Genomic DNA, 13,739 nt, shown 5'->3' on the forward strand with positions numbered 1-13,739 from the left:
ACATTGTTTCCTGCAAATGACGCGTTTATCTGCCCGGTACCGGGGGGGCCGTGCGTAACAGGTTAAAGTGGACCTATCATGCTATATTTGAATAATATAGTGTAGGACCATACCTATATAAGGCATATTTATACTTTTTTTTTTTTCAAAATACCAAACAGATCATGCATTTTAGCCATGCCTCATTTTGCTCAATTTGACAATTTCTAGCTCTGTTTTAGCAAGGGCTGATTCAGTGAGAACAGCACCATCTACTGGCCTGGCATATGTACTACAGTGTCTCCAGCGCTTTCGAACGGCAATGGCCATGGCTGTCTCCTCCTGATTGGTGGAGTTGGCCCAATAGCCGTAGTCCTGACGTCAGGACAGTGTTCAAATCTGGATCAGTTTTTATCAGATCCGTTGCAGCCCCTTTTTTAGAGATTTGGGTATGGAGGAAAATAGAGAGGGTTGTGTTTTCTGACACTTGGTGAGTTCCCTGGAACACCGGGGACACATATTCATGTATAAAAGACGTACAAAAGTGCATTTTGCATGATAGGTCCCCTTTAAATTGAGGCCACGAATTACATCTCGTGCGCACAAATTACATCTCATGCGCACAAATTAATAAAACGTGGCCTCGATTTATTTATTTTTCTCTCTATGAACCCTCCAGGGCTCCGTACTTTTCACCTTCAGATCGTTAAGTCACTTTCAGATCTTTTTTTTCCGCTTTCAGATCTTTTTTTTTCGCTTTCAAACTTTTGGCCCTGATGTTGCTTGGGGGGCGGGGCTTACCAAAGAATAGTTTGGCATCCTGAGTGACAGGCCTCCCTCTGTCATGCTGCCTTCATGGATGTTAGTAGCGCGAGAAATATAACTCAACACTTTCTTTACACAATACTCCGTCCCGTGATTGGTGGTAAACAAAACTGATACCAGCGTCAAAGTTCCGTTAAGGGAGCTGTTGAGCATCGTAGTTGGCAACAATCGCGGTATAAGAGCTATAAACTGTGCTAAAATGTGAAATTACATATCTGCAACGAGCCAGCAGGATGTTCTGGTGGACCTGACGCCATCCCCTGCTGTCTCACGCCGGCGGCGTGCGTTGCCGCTTGGCGGTGGGCGTGTCTTGAGCTTGGGGAGTTTACGCGAGCAACGCGACCAACAACCAATCACATGAATCTCTGCTGTCAATTGCATAAAAGGTTTTACATGTCACACTTTATATGATGAACATTTATGACATTAATGTCTATGGTGCTATTTTACGCAACATTCCATGCTGGCTAAATACTGTCTATGCCTGCTAGCTGTCCATTCAAACGAAGTACACTGGATATAAACTCCCCAAACAGGCGAAAACCTACCAGTTTCACCCACTGTCTCTGCCACCTCCCTCCATGCCTGGCTCCTCCGGTTTGTATCCCGGTAGGTGAACAGGGACTGAAAGCACTGGGTGATTCCCTACCGCTACGATTATTTTCTCCTCTATTTTTTGGCATATAGGCTCAGCCCTCTCCTCTACTCCCTGTTCACCCACGACTGCGTGGCCACACACAGCTCCAACACCATCGTGAAGTTTGCTGATGACACGACCGTCATCGGCCAGATCACAGACGATGACGAGACGGCGTACAGAGAGGAGGTCGAAAACCTGACATCTTGGTGCCAGGAGAACAACCTCCATCTCAACATCAGCAAAACAAAGGAGCTGATTGTGGACTACAGGAAGCAGCAGGGAGAGGGACACGCCCCCATCGCCATCAATGGGACTACGGTGGAGAGAGTCAAAAGCTTCAGGTTCCTTGGGGTCCACATCACTGAGGACCTGACATGGTCTCTTCACACCACCACCATCACTAAGAAAGCTCGACAGCGGCTCTTCTTCCTCCGCAGGTTGAGGAGGTTCAAAATGGATTCCAGGATACTCTGCAACTTCTACAGGTGCACGATAGAGAGTATCCTCACTGGCAGCATGACGGCCTGGTACGGCAGCTGCACCGACCTCGATCGTAAGGCTTTACAGAGGGTGGTGAAAACTGCACAGCACATCACCAGGACGGAGCTGCCATCCATGGAGGACCTTTACTCCCAGCGGCTCAGGAAGAAATCACTACGGATTATCAAAGACCCCCATCACCCCAGCCACAAACTGTTCTTTCTGTTGCCGTCTGGCAGACGTTACCGCAGCATCCTGGCAAGGACAAGAAGATTCGGAGACAGTTTCTTCCCGCGGGCAGTGAGACTGTTAAAAAATTGAACTGTTGAAACAACTTCAAACATTCAACTGCTACTCAGTAGTATGTATCTAATACCTAATATATATATATCATTCCAATAACTTGTATATAGACTCATACTGCACTATTCCACATCATAACTTTATTTCATTTTTATAACTATTATTATTTTTGTATTGCTCTTGCTCTTATTGTTATTATGTTATGTTATTATGTTGCATTGTTGGAGAAGCCTGTGACATAAGATTTTCAACTGCATAATTACTCTGTAGCTATGTCAGATTGACAATAAAGAACCTTGAACCTTGATATGAGGAAATGAACTGCGGTCTGGCTCTCCCAGCATACACGCGGTTTGATTGGCTAGCGCTTGTACTGGCAGATTTGCATACGCGGGATTTGATTGGCTGACGCCTCCGCCTCAGCTTCAAAAGTAGAACATTGCTCTACTTTTGCAGCGAGCACCCATGGATGTATAATAAGAACTGGATACAGCGTGGGAGGCGGGGCCTCATTCATTCCTATGAGAGTTGCTCATTCGCGCATGATGATAAAATGGCCCAAGTATTGAGAGACCGAAACGTCACAGATTACCCGGCATGCCTGAGAAGTACCCGTATGTGCGCTCATAGCGCATGCACAACTTTAACCATGCCCCCCAAAATGCTCGTCCACATCAAGCACGTCAATTTGCGTACACGTAACAGCACCGCACGTTCATGACAGCATGGTAATGGTTTGTTATTATGATAGATTTGATATTAACGAGGCGGCAGTTAGCAGCTAGCGGTTAGCTAGTAATTATGCTAATTTACACATCAATCGTTATGTACTTTTATATTACGCTGTAACAGGATCTAGTGATATCCAAGCAACAGAGCTTCATTTAGCATGAAATAATTATTGCACTGTATATATATATATATATATATATGCATATGTATGTATATATATATATATATATATATATATATATATATATACAGTGCAATAAGCTCCTTAGTGCAATAAGAAGCTACAGGGACGTTAATCTATGTCGGTAATATTAACTTTATTTAATACAACATTTACGGTAGAAGATTTAATCACACAGCCCATGTAGTATAATATTTTACAAATTATGAATTACAGCAAACATGTGCAATATATCCATTATTACAGCTCCGTGGGCTGGCAGTAAGGCGATATGGGTCCGTTCTTATTGTGCATCCATGGGTAAAGATAAACGCATGTAGTGCTGAACACGTAACATGAACGTGCCGGGCGGCGCGGTCCCGTGGGTTAGATGCGCGTTCATAATGCAGAGGGAAATAACTCACAGAATAACGTTATTAGCACATTTTTACAACTTGAGGAACGAATGTTTTTAATAAGGGCTATACAAGTGTTCATACTGGGTAGTTTATTTAGTTTAAAAAAAATGATCCAACGATTTACAGACCACTCTTTCCCCATGTAAGTCAATGGGAAAAAGTGTTTCCGGGCCTGGCAACCAAAAGGAAGTGTAGTACCGCCGTTTGGCCAGCACGAATATTTTCATCTGAGTCCGGCGCACTTCCTGGGGGCTTGCGAGCACCGCGAGAAAAGCTACGCTTTGCTCCCACAATGCAGTTCGGCGAATCGTGACGTCACCCCATTCAAAGTGAATGGGCAGAAGCGTTGAAGCGTCAACGCATGCCGCCGTGTGTAGGGGCCGTCACAGAAGCCTCGTAAGATGCGAGCGAGAGACACGAGGAGGTGACGCGAGGACAGAGGAGTCCTCAGGTATTAATTGGGATGTCCTCGTTCACTCAAACGTCACTCTTAAACGACGTCTGTTAATGATGACATGTGCACAGCTGTATCCCCTCTCATTGGGTTTAACTGAATAACCCCTTAGAACCGGCCCATTTATTGTTAAATATGTATTTAAATGATGAATCTTTCTCTTTTTAGTCAAGGAATTCAATGTATGATGGTTGGTCCTGCTTTTGTGTTCCGTTTTGGTGTAAAATGCACATTTCAATAAAATTATAATTATAATAATGTGAAAGCCTTTACTCTGAACATGTGTGTCCTGTAGATCCCCACATTCACCAGAAACCAACATTCAGGACTGTGAATTTTAAATAATTTAACTCCTGAATATCTTAACACAAAACAAAACAAATAATTTGTATTTATCAAGATCTAGCCATTTATGAAATAGCTTTCTTAATAGCTATGTTTTAGTGACGTTCAAGATGATTAAACATGACTTAAATTGTTAGTATAACCTTAAGAAATGAATTGCACATAATAATTCCCACGGAGCTGTGAGCACTTATACATTTATGTGACGCTTTTCCACTCATTCTTCCAGTTCTCCGTTTTGCTCTCTTGAAATCGACCAGCTGTGAAGGTGGGGGCGGGGCTTTTATACGCGAGTAGTGAAAACACTTCCGCATAGTCTGCTCTCGTGTATCCCAAGCCCCCAGGAAGTGCGCCGGACTCAGATGAAAATATTCGTGCTGGCCAAACGGCGGTACTACACTTCCTTTTGGTTGCCAGGCCCGGAAACACTTTTTCCCATTGACTTACATGGGGAAAGAGTTTTTTTAAACTAAATAAACTACCCAGTATGAACACTTGTATAGCCCTTATTAAAAACATTCGTTCCTCAAGTTGTAAAAATGTGCTAATAACGTTATTCTGAGAGTTATTTCCCTCTGCATTATGAACGCGCATCTAACCCACGGGACCGCGCCGCCCGGCACGTTCATGTTACGTGTTCAGCACTACATGCGTTTATCTTTACCCATGGATGCACAATAAGAACGGACCCATATCGCCTTACTGCCAGCCCACAGAGCTGTAATAATGGATATATTGCACATGTTTGCTGTAATTCATCATTTGTAAAATAGTATACTACATGGGCTGTATGATTAAATCTTGTACCGTAAATGTTGTATTAAATAAAGTTAATATTACCGACGTAGATTAACGTCCCTGTAGCTTCTTATTGCACTAAGAAGCTTATTGCACTGTATATAAATTAGGGCTGTCAGTCGATTAAAATATTTAATCGCGATTAATCGCATGATTGTCCATAGTTAATCGCGATTAATCGCAAATTAATCGCACATTTTTTATCTGTTCTAAATGTACCTTAGAGGGATATTTTTCAAGTTTTTAATACTCTTATCAACATATGAGTGGACAAATATGCTTTATATGTTTGTTTATTATCATTTGAACAATGACAAATATTCTCATGAATATTAAACACAACAACCTCTGAACATTACAAATATTCGCCTCAATTCAACCTGGAACCTCTCTCATACAATAATACTGTGTGTGTGTGTGTGTGTGTGTGTGTGTGTGTGTGTGTGTGTGTGTGTGTGTGTGTGTGTGTGTGTGTGTGTGTGTGTGTGTGTGTGTGTGTGTGTGTTGGAGCTATGTGCCGCTCAAGGCATATATGCTCGAACGTGTGCTGCCTGGACGCTGCAATCATGTAGCGCGTACTATCCGTGCTGAGTGAGCTGACTTTTCGTACAATGTCCCACTGTCTGGCTACCTGCATAAAGTCAAGTGCTCGGCGCAGTTGTCGGCGAAATGTCCTTGAAACAGCTCCTTAGCGCAGCTAGCTAGCACCAGATGCTAACAACAACAACACGTAAGGTGTGCCTCGCTCGCGCGAGTCGCGCCACACACACATACACTCCCTCCCGGTCCTCCCGATGGCCAGTCCGGGGCTGCCGGTGAGCGTGGAAGTGTGGTCTGCCACAAGCGGGCAGCAGGAGCGGGGCTGTCAGCATCAGCTTGTAGATGGTGTTTTAAAACTCGATGCGCTCTGAAACTACGGGGCGGCGAGGACAAAAAATACACATGCGTTAATTGCGTTAAAATAATTAGTGGCGTTAATTTTTTTTTGCGTTAACGCGTTATTAACGCGTTAACTTGACAGCCCTAATATAAATACATATATATATATATATATATATATATATATATATACAGTGCAATAATTCTTTCATGCTAAATGAAGCTCTGTTGCTTGGATATCACTAGATCCTGTTACAGCGTAATATAAAAGTACATAACGATTGATGTGTAAATTAGCATAATTACTAGCTAACCGCTAGCTGCTAACTGCCGCCTCGTTAATTTCAAATCTATCATAATAACAAACCATTACCATGCTGTCATGAACGTGCGGTGCTGTTACGTGTACGCAAATTGACGTGCTTGATGTGAACGAGCATTTTGGGGGGCATGGGTTGCGTTCGAATACTCCAAAACAACAGCTCCTAAGTTCTAACCCTATCGTCTATTCCTTGACCTCGGAGTGAAACGTCATGGGGTTAAGGAATAGTGGATAGGAGAATTCAAAAGGATTTAGGAGAAGAGACTGCGGCACTTTAGAGAATCCGACTGCACTTTCACTATCCGACGTGTTTATGATGCGCCAGCAGAGGTCATAAATGTGCGCCTGCTGCGGTGGGGAAACTATGGAAACTACAGTTTTCTATACAGCGGACTACAACATGGATGTTTAATAAGAACGAGGGACTACTGTAAACTCATCTAGAAACTCTGCACCGTGCTCTGATGCTGTTATTTTATGCTTTATGAACGGGGACAACAGAGAAACATATTCTTCATGACCAAAGTTGGAATTGAAATAAAAAAGGAAAGTGCAACTTATGCTCTTCACCCTCTCCCTCCGGTCCACATTAATACAAATGATCCCAATACGTATGATTGTATGAAAAGATCTTAAAATCAATACAAATGTATTTATTATAAACGTTAGTCCTTAACATCTATCACTGTGTATATCACCATTCAAACATCTTTTAAAAGTTGAACAAACCCCACACAGCTTAGTAAAGACTGTGAAATGTTGACTTTATTTGATCATTTCAGTAAAAACTAACGTTCATATTTCTCTTTTTGATTATAATACTGATGAACGTTCAAAACAAAGCACTTTGGCAACTTACCACATACGTTTTAAAATGCTTAATAAGCACCGTAACTTTCATGATATCATTTCTCGTTCATAATCGGTTGTTTCCGTGAACGGCTGACTGTTGTGTGACGGTAAATGCTGCGGCTGCAAGGCATTGTGGGGCAGCATTTTCTCCTCTCCTTTCGGTTAGGGAGGTCCAGTGGTTCCTAGGCTAAAGGAGGTTATAAAGGAAGTTTGAAACCTCCTTTCCTTTTAATTTAGAGAATTCGAACGGCACTTATCATGGCTGCCACTGAGGGACTTCCGGGTCATTTCACTCCGTTAGGAAGGTTCCTAAGCTAAATGGACTATTCGAATGCAACCCTGGTTAAAGTTGCGCATGCGCTATGAGCGCACGTACGGGTACTTCTCAGGCATGCCGGGTAATCTGTGACGTTTCGCTCTCTCAAAAGTTGGGCCATTTTATCATCATGCGCGAATGAGCAACTCTCATAGGAATGAATGAGGCCCCGCCTCCCACGCTGTATCCAGTTCTTATTATACATCCATGCCTCCCGCACCCCTCCTCCCTCACCCCTCCTCGACTCCTCTGTGTGCATTTCAGCTATTGGGACGTCCTTCAAAATGGCGTGTCTTGATCGATTTCCGGGTCAAGTCCCGGAGGAGGGGAAGAGAGGAGTCGAGGAGGGGTATTGAGACGAGGCTAGTGAGATACCGCAGCCGGTCCTTCCTTCCTGCAGCGGTCAGACTATACAACCAGCACAGCCCCTACCCCCACAAAACAACACAGACTATAGCCTCATCCCAATACCCCTCCTCGACTCCTCTCTTCCCCTCCTCCGGGACTTGACCCGGAAATCGATCAAGACACGCCATTTTGAAGGACGTCCCAATAGCTGAAATGCACACAGAGGAGTCGAGGAGGGGTGAGGGAGGAGGGGTGCGGTAGGAGACGAAAGGGAGGATACACGAGAGCAGACTACGCGGAAGTGTTTTCACTACTCGCGTATAAAAGCCCCGCCCCCACCTTCACAGCTGGTCGATTTCAACACAGGGAAACGGAGAACTGGAAGAATGAGTGGAAAAGCGTCACATAAATGTATAAGTGCTCACAGCTCCGTGGGAATTATTATGTGCAATTCATTTCTTAAGGTTAGGCTAACAATTTAAGTCATGTTTAATGATCTTGAACGTCACTAAAACATAGCTATTAAGAAAGCTATTTCATAAATGGCTAGATCTTGATAAATAACAATTATTTGTATTGTTTTTGTTAAGATATTCAGGAGTTAAATGATTTAAAATTCACAGTCCTGAATGTGGGTTTGTGGTGAATGTGGGGATCTACAGGACACACATTTTCAGAGTAAAGGCTTTTACATTATTATAATTATAATTTTATTGAAATGTATATTTTAAACAAAACGGAACACAAAAGCAGGACTAACCATCATACATTGAATTCCTTGACTAAAAAGAGAAAGATTCATAATTTAAATACATATTTAACAATAAATGGGCCGGTTCTAAGGGGTTATTCAGTTAAACCCAATGAGAGGGGATACAGCTGTGCACATGTCATCATTAACAGACGTCGTTTAATACCCCTTTCACACCAACGGTGTTTCAGGACCGGTTCGGTGCTGGTGCTTGAAAAGCACCGGGTTTTCCTGTTCACACCGCAGCGGAGCAGCCTCTAAGCTCCGGAATCCGGTTCGTTTCGAGCACCAAAAAGTTGTCCGTCTAGAAGCAAGAACCGCATACGTCACGCTTACGTCGGAGGGGGGCGAGATTAACCTGAGCTAACACTTAAGGCGAGTACGGCAAATAAAAGTTGTAACAAGCAGTAGTGCTGAGCAAAGTGACTAGAACGCAACCACACACTTGTTAAAAAAAACACACTTTATAAAGTCAGGCAACACTAACCAGGCTTCGTGTGATTCTGTTTATTTGTACCTTACTTTGACCCTCCGTTCGCTGTTATTGATCATTGTGGAGAGCAGGCAGACGTTTTGTTTGTTATTATAGCAGCTATCGGATGGAATCAATACATGGGCTGCACAGGTTGTCATGTCCGACTATCACAAGTAGAATCATAATGAAAAATACGTCGGTAAAAAGTGCCTGTAGAAAACTGCTTAGCAAGTAGTCAGTTTAGCTTCGGTTGCTATGCTAACATCACCCATGTTATACCAGAGAAACTTTCATAACAGCGTTGTGATGCCAAACGGCGTCAATTCAGACTGACACCAAACAGCGTCAATTCAGACTGACACACATTCACTTAAGGGGAACTGGGGATATGTATCAGCTGCTTGTGTGACAGTCAGACAGTGAATACTTTAGAGCCGTGTGAGCTAACCCGGAGCTAACGGGAGAATACACTCCCGTTGAAGAGCAGCCGGCCAGCACTGCAGCGGTCGGTAAATGCCGCTGAAACACATTAATAAACAATGAACCACGGCACTCTGGAGTAAAGTATAAGGTTGGAGAAGTCGTTATTTAATTTAATCTGGCTTCGTATGATTAAAAGCAACGCAGTCCCCGGCCCGTTGTTGTTGTGAGGTGAGCTCCGGCGTTGGGGAGAAACTCAGCGACGTAAACTGTGACGTCATGACGCAGCAGCGGCAGCACCAGTCGGGCTCTGAGCGGTGTGAAAAGAGCCGGCGCTAAACCGAAGAACCGGTTCTGAACCAGAAAAGCTCTAGCACGGAGCTTGAACCGGAGTTGCGTTGGTGTGAAAGGGGCAAGAGTGACGTTTGAGTGAACGAGGACATCCCGGGGTCCTTCTCAGGTCGACTATTTTCATTTCCTCGGTCCTCGGTCCTCGGTATCACCGGAAGTTGATTTGTCTGCGCCATCTTGAGTAGTGTCCCATGGCTCTTATTTCTGCCGGAGGACCGAGGATCGAGGAGCGAGGAGCGAGGAGCGATAATGGAGGAGCGATAACCGAGGAACCACCAGACCATCCTCCGGTGAAATCCTCAGATACTCTCCCCGCCCCCTTACTGTATATCGCTCACTGATTGGACGATGCAGCGCATGCACTGATCTGATGCTTCTTGACATGAGAGCAGAGTTTCCCAGCGGAGTGAAGAAAACACATGAAACTCACGGGACTCACTCCTCAGTTTATACTGTGTTTTGTTTCAATTAATGCATCATTCAGTTACAAATATGTGATATATCTGAACAACAAAGTGGTCAAAAATTATTTTATTCATTTATTGGAAACATTTTCATGATCGCTTTTTCGTTTTACATTTCCATTCAGTCAGTCATTAAGTGCTATTTAACATGTTCATTTGCTACATATCCACACAAACAAAGTGTGCAATGATGAATGTTAATCTAACTGGGTTTTGATAGATAAAATATCCTCTTTTTCTTCTCTGAATTATTTTATTTCTATTGTGCACTCTAATCAATATTAATCCAACTATTGTTCGTTTATACATTTTAAGAATGGCGTTTATCTTTTTTGAGAATGAGTTCTTATTTTATTTAATGTATTTGGGTCTACAACAGATGATACAAATGTTTGTGTCAGTAAATGTATACTAACAGAGGCGGGGGTGTTTGTGAAAATAACGGGGACAGAGCTGCTGTCAGACGAACAGCTGTGCGGCGTCATCACAAACGGACGTCGCTTCACGTGACGCTCCGGAGGAAAGCACGTCCCATTGCTCTTAAAACTCATTTCCCTGCTTCTCGTGGTTTCCTTGCGTCTCTCCATGCTTCCCTGGTGGGAGGGACTAAACGCAGGGAAACGACGCAAGTGAGGGACGCAAGGATTCCATTTAATCGACCTGAGAAGGACCCCCGGTTGCGGTCGAATAGTCCATTTAGCTTAGGAACCTTCCTAACGGAGTGAAATGACCCGGAAGTCCCTCAGTGGCAGCCATGATAAGTGCCGTTCGAATTCTCTAAATTAAAAGGAAAGGAGGTTTCAAACTTCCTTTATAACCTCCTTTAGCTTAGGAACCACTGGACCTCCCTAACCGAAAGGAGAGGAGAAAATGCTGCCCCACAATGCCTTGCTGCCGCGGCATTTGCCGTCACACAACATTCGGCCGTTCACGGAAACAATCGATTATGAACGAGAAATGATATCATGAAAGTTACGGTTCAAAACGTATGTGGTAAGTTGCCAAAGTGCTTTGTTTTGAACTTTCATCAGTATTATAATCAAAAAGAGAAATATGAACGTTAGTTTTTACTGAAATGATCAAATAAAGTCAACATTTCAGTCTTTACTAAGCTGTGTGGGGTTTGTTCAACTTTTAAAAAGATGTTTGAATGGTGATATACACAGTGATAGATGTTAAGGACTAACGTTTATAATAAATACATTTGTATTGCTTTTAAGATCTTTTCATAGTTCATACAATCATACGTATTGGGATCATTTGTATTAATGTAGACCGGAGGGAGAGGGTGACGAGCATAAGTTTCACTTTCCTTTTTTATTTCAATTCCAACTTTGGTCATGAAGAATATGTTTCTCTGTTGTCCCCGTTCATAAAGCATAAAACAACAGCATCAGAGCACAGTGCAGAGTTTACAGTAGTCCCTCGTTCTTATTAAACATCCCTGTTGTAGTCCGCTGTATAGAAAACTGTAGTTTCCATAGTTTCCCCACCGCAGCAGGCGCACATTTATGACCTCCGCTGGCGCATCATAAACACGTCGGATAGTGAAAGTGCAGTCGGGTTGCATTCGAATAGTCCATTTAGCTTAGGAACCTTCCTAACGGAGTGAAATGACCCGGAAGTCCCTCAGTGGCAGCCATGATAAGTGCCGTTCGAATTCTCTAAATTAAAAGGAAAGGAGGTTTCAAACTTCCTTTATAACCTCCTTTAGTCTAGGAACCACTGGACCTCCCTAACCGAAAGGAGAGGAGAAAATGCTGCCCCACAATGCCTTGCGGCCGCAGCATTTGCCGTCACACAACAGTCGGCCGTTCACGGAAACAACCGATTATGAACGAGAAATGATATCATGAAAGTTACGGTGCTTATTAAGCATTTTAAAACGTATGTGGTAAGTTGCCAAAGTGCTTTGTTTTGAACGTTCATCAGTATTATAATCAAAAAGAGAAATATGAACGTTAGTTTTTACTGAAATGATCAAATAAAGTCAACATTTCACAGTCTTTACTGAGCTGTGTGGGGTTTGTTCAACTTTTAAAAGATGTTTGAATGGTGATATACACAGTGATAGATGTTAAGGACTAACGTTTATAATAAATACATTTGTATTGATTTTAAGATCTTTTCATACAATCATATGTATTGGGATCATTTGTATTAATGTGGACCGGAGGGAGAGGGTGACGAGCATAAGTTTCACTTTCCTTTTTTATTTCAATTTCAACTTTGGTCATGAAGAATATGTTTCTCTGTTGTCCCCGTTCATAAAGCATAAAACAACAGCATCAGAGCACGGTGCAGAGTCTCTAGATGAGTTTACAGTAGTCCCTCGTTCTTATTAAACATCCATGTTGTAGTCCGCTGTATAGAAAACTGTAGTTTCCATAGTTTCCCCACAGCAGCAGGCGCACATTTATGACCTCTGCTGGCGCATCATAAACACGTCGGATAGTGAAAGTGCAGTCGGATTCTCTAAAGTGCCGCAGTCTCTTCTCCTAAATCCTTTTGAATTCTCCTATCCACTATCCCTTAACCCCATGACGTTTCACTCCGAGGTCAAGGAATAGACGATAGGGTTAGAACTTAGGAGCTGTTTTTTTGGAGTATTCGAACGCAACCTCGGATTCTCTAAAGTACCGCAGTCTCTTCTCCTAAATCCTTTTGAATTCTCCTATCCACTATCCCTTAACCCCATGACGTTTCACTCCAAGGTCAAGGAATAGACGATAGGGTTAGAATTTAGGAGCTGTTTTTTTGGAGTATTCGACCGCAACCCCAAATTAATACCTGAGGACTCCTCTGTCCTCGCGTCACCTCCTCGTGTCTCTCGCTCGCATCTTACGGAGGCGGAGCTAAGACGCAAGGAAGGGACGCGAGTGAAGGAAAGGAGGAGTCGAGGAAGGGTATTGAGACGAGGCTTATAACACCTCTTGTTGATAAATAATACCAACTATGCAATATTTGCAATATGTGCAATATATAACATGCCGTGAAAAACTGTGTAGGCTACCTGGCTGCTGCTAAATCCGCATAACTGTTACAGGGTGTGTATTATGTAAAATGTGTAACTTTTTTAAAACTTAACATTTCTTTTTTTAATCTTTCATACTTTTTTTATGCATGTTTTAGGTAACATTAAGCTGTCTTTGGCTCTTGTTTGCTGTAACAATGTAAATGTATCCCCTGTGGGGACAGTGGGACTAATAAATTCAGATTCTGATCGCAAAAACCAAGCCAATATTATGCTGCGTTCATTGAGCTACGTGGAAGTGGGGAAGGACAACGCTTAATTGTGGATACATAATTTCACATTCTAGCAGTTTATTGCTCTTATACCTCGACTGTTGCCAACTACGATGCTCAACGGAACGCTGACAGTTTTGTTTACCACCAATCACGGGAGTATTGTATAGAAAGTGTTGA

This window comes from Trematomus bernacchii, unplaced genomic scaffold, assembly GCF_902827165.1.
Source record: "Trematomus bernacchii unplaced genomic scaffold, fTreBer1.1, whole genome shotgun sequence".
Taxonomy (NCBI): Eukaryota; Metazoa; Chordata; class Actinopteri; order Perciformes; family Nototheniidae; genus Trematomus; species Trematomus bernacchii.